The sequence below is a fragment of the Vulpes vulpes genome, chromosome 4 (genome assembly GCF_048418805.1).
Source record: "Vulpes vulpes isolate BD-2025 chromosome 4, VulVul3, whole genome shotgun sequence".
Lineage (NCBI taxonomy): Eukaryota > Metazoa > Chordata > Mammalia > Carnivora > Canidae > Vulpes > Vulpes vulpes.
The window spans coordinates 27068033-27072568 of NC_132783.1; the positions used below are offsets into that span (position 1 = coordinate 27068033).

Here is a 4536-nt window from a genome sequence, read left to right on the forward strand (position 1 = left end):
CATCTCTCAACCCAACCTGGATATTACAGTTGGAATGTTTAAAAAATCCGCATCTTAATGATTCTGATTAAATTGGTGTATCATGTAGCTTGCCATGAGTATTTTTTAAAGATTTATTTATTTATTTTAGGGAGAGAATGTGAACATAAGCACCTACATGAAAACAGGGAGAGGGGCAAAGGAAGAGTATCTTCACGCAGACTCCCCACCAAATGCAAAGCTGGATGGGGGCTCCATCCCACAACCTATGAGATCATGACCTAAGCCAAAACCAAGAGTTGGACGCTTAACCAACTGAGCCACCCAGACACCTCGCCATGAGTATTAAGTGATTCTAAGTATAAAATTGAGATTCTTGATTTAAACAGCCCATATGGGATTAGATCATATGTCTCCATCTTCCCCAATGATAGAAATCATATACAGCAATAGTTTTCAGTCTTTAGCATGCATGAGAATTACTTGAAGGGCTCTAAATTACAGATTGCTAGACTCCAACTGCATAGTTTTTGATTCAGTAGGTGTACAGTGGGGCCTAAAAATTTGTAATTCCAGTTAGCTCCCTGGTGACGCTGATGCTGCTAGTCTGAAACCATTCTTTAAGAACCACTGATTTTTTTTTTTTAAGATTTTATTTATTTATTCATGAGACATACAGAGAGAGAGGCAGAGACATAGGCAGAGGGAGAAGCAGGCTCCATGCAGGGAGCTTGATGTGGGACTCGATCCTGGGTCTCCGGGATCACAACCTGAGCCAAAGGCAGACGCTTCACTGCTGAGCTACCCAGGTGTCCCCAGATGATTCTTTTTCTTTTTTTTAATGATTTTTTTTTAAAGACAAAGAATAGTTATAATCTTGAAAAGTTGAATGTAAATAAAAATAATGTGATCGAATCTGAACTTCTCATTAACTTAGACTAATTCCAGATTAATCTTATTTTATAATTCATATTTAACTAGCAGTAACTCTTAATTAGATTTCAACAACAAAAGCCAAATGTAAAAGCTATTCAGAAATATGTTCATTATGGAAGAAGGAGGAGATTTTGCAAGGAATTGAGCTGACAAGCCAAATAATCCAAGGTTGGGAGAAGAGGCTAGAAAATAGACTAGAGGAGAGGCCTCCGCGCGCTGGTCTCCTGAGCTGGCGAATTGAGTGCTGCTGTTGCGCCCTGGAGCCGCTGCGCCGCCGCCGCCGCCGCCGGGATCATGGTGTTCTACTTCACCAGCAGCAGCGTTAACTCATCAGCTTACACTATTTACATGGGAAAGGATAAATATGAAAATGAAGATCTAATAAAGCATGGCTGGCCTGAAGATATTTGGATTCATGTGGACAAACTCTCTTCGGCTCATGTATACCTTCGATTCCATAAGGGGGAGAAGACCTTCCAAAGGAAGTCCTGCTGGACTGCGCCCATCCTGTGAAGGCGAATAGCATTCAAGGCTGCAAGATGAACAACGTTAATGTGGTATATACACCGTGGGCTAACCTGAAGAAAACAGCTGACATGGATGTGGGACAGATAGGCTTTCACAGGCAGAAGGATGTGAAAATTGTGACTGTGGAGAAGAAAGCGAATGAGATCCTGAACCAGTTGGAAAAGACCAAAATGGGGCGGTTCCCTGACCCAGCAGCAGAGAAGGAATGCAGAGACCGGGAAGAGAGGAATGAGAAAAAAGCCCAAATTCAGGAGATGAAAAGGAGAGAAAAGGAAGAGATGAAGAAGAAGCGGGAAATGGACGAACTAAGGAGCTATTCATCATTGATGAAAGTTGAGAACATGTCTTCAAATGAGGGGATACAGACCTTACTCAGTTTGCCTCCATGACCGCTTGATCTTCAGATGCAGCTTTGTGTTTATGTAAGGACGGCAATGACTCTGACGAATTCATGTGAATGGAGGAAAGGACCTTTGAAAGATGTGAATTGCAGGACAGTTTCAGATGGTCTGATTTCACCTGTATTCAGAGATACAAAAAAACAACTAAAATTCTACCTTCATTCTGCACAAATACTACCAACGTTGGAGTTAAAAAAAAAAAAAGTGTTCCCTTTTTTGCTGACAGAAAAGGATCAGATATTTATAATATATTTGGACTTGAAAACAGCATATAACTTTAGGAAAGTGAAAATATTTTTGCTGAAACATGTCTTGGTACCTCATGAAAGTTGGCTGCCCCTGTTCCTGGGATAGACTTTAGAACAAACCAGCTCTGCAAAGTATTTGTTCCTGTGATCTGTCCCTGAAAACAGATGTCTTGAAAAACTTTTCATATTTCTTAAAATAGCTTCACTTCTGTTAAGAAGAATGTATCAGTGAGCAATATATGCAAACATTGCCCTCAAAAAAAAAAAAAAAAAAAAAGAAAGAAAATAGACTAGAGGAGAGGCACAAACTGTGGTACAGTTAGTGTGGTTTCAGAAACATGAAGCTATACACTGGCAGACCAGAATAGCCTCCACTGAATCTGTATTCTGAGTGTTGTTTTAAGCCTCAGAACCCCATATGTCCCTATACAATAATTAAGGATCTGGGCAGCCCCAATGGCCCAGCGGTTTGGCACCACCTTCAGCCCGGGGTATGATCCTGGAGACCCAGGATCAAGTCCCACGTCAAGCTCCCTGCATGGAGCCTGCTTCTCCCTCTGCCTGCGTCTCTGCCTCTCTCTCTTGTGTGTCTCTCATGAATAAATAAATAAAATATTTAAAAATTAATAATAATAATAATAAAGGATCTCCCAATAAATGCTTAGATGCTAAATAAATTTAAAAGGCAAATATTTTTCTTTAAATACAAACTCACACTTCTAAATAATATGTTTAATATATTTCCACCAAGTTGTATTTCTTAACGTCACCAAGTCCTAATATTTAAAATAGCACATTTAAAAGAAAAAAATGCACATCAAAGAAAAAATATCTAAACTATATTTTTATTATTATGATATCTTACCATGATTCTCTAAAGTTCCTTTTTATATCATTTCTACAAAATACTTTGCTCATTGCTGTCAGTAAGCATACACACACACACACACACACACACACATATATATATATTTGAGCTTTTAATCTAACAAGCTGAAACAAGTTTAAGGTGCTTTGAAATCAGTACATAGGAAGTTAAAACATGTAAAATCATCTTTGATGAACTTCATTCATTGTATATATATTAAATATGCTTTACTCTCAAGAGGATTCATATTTATGCTTGATATCACAAATCTTTATGAAAGCAGACAGTAAAGATGAGGCTCAGAAGATGACTGAATAATGAAGCAGAGTAATCAGTTGAAATGTGTACTCTAGAGTATGTACTTTTAGCAAATAGCTAACATCCATAAGCATGGAAGAAGTTTTGCCTTTGCAGAGTCTACATGATGATTAATAATTCAGATACAGTGTTTATATTATGTTTGAGAGAGTTTAATAACCAACTGCCTCCTAACCATCTTTATTTTCCAGGTTCATCTCATGTATGGATCTTTCCCCAAGATCCTATTCACTTCCCAATCTCAATCATCATTTCCACTCTGATGACCCTAAATATACACCCCCATCCCAGGCTTCTTTCTGGAGCTTCAGACTCATATTCTCAGCTCTTTATTGGCTGTTATTACCTTATCTGAACCATAAATTCAGCTTATACTAAACCAATTTAACAACTTTCTTCCCCAAAGGAGATCCTACTCTGATTTGCAGGTAATAGGAATTCCATCTTTTTCATACTTTCATGTTGATAATTGCTGAGTCATTTTCAACTCTTCTTTCTTCATCCCTTAAATTCTGCAGTCTTCAAGTCAAAATTTTTCTGTGTTCTCTCTCTCCTCTGATCCTCACTTCCTCCACCTTGCTTATGCCTTATTATTTTTAACTGAAGTTCCATAACAGAAGAGGGAGAGGGTCTTCCCTTTTCCTGTCCATCCTGGGCAAACCTAACAGATTATTCTTCCTTATTTGCATCTCTTGACTCTGTGGCTCTAAAACCTTTTTAAATCTTTATTTTTTTATTTTTTTATTTTTTAATTTATGATAGTCACAGAGAGAGAGAGAGAGGCAGAGACACAGGGAGAGGGAGAAGCAGGCTCCATGCACCGGGAGCCCGACGTGGGATTTGATCCCGGGTCTCCAGGATCGCGCCCTGGGCCAAAGGCAGGCGCCAAACCGCTGCGCCACCCAGGGATCCCTCTAAAACCTTTTTTAAAGAGTCCTCACTACCAACCATATTAACATTTTCACCCTGGTATTCAAGATCCTTCTAATATACAGACCTGGCACACATTCTCAATCTTATTTCCTACTGCTTTCTCTCATGTCCCACATGTTCCAGTCAAACTTGGTTGCCTCTCTAAATAGAACCTGTGCTTTCTTCCTTCTAAGGCTTTCTTTCCTTCCTGTCACTTAAAGACAGCTCAACATGGTGGAAAGAAGAGCTTCAAGCTTTGGACTCACTGCATTCAAATCCCTACTCTTCAGGTATGTAATTGTGAGCAAATTACTTAATTTTTCAAATCCTCTGTTTCATAGTCTCT

General features: G+C 38.9%; 1 pseudogene; it reads left to right on the forward strand.

The window, feature by feature from the left end:
• Positions 1 to 1123: 1123 nt before the first annotated feature.
• Positions 1124 to 2111, forward strand: LOC112930969 (coiled-coil domain-containing protein 25 pseudogene; annotated as a pseudogene).
• Positions 2112 to 4536: the final 2425 nt, after the last annotated feature.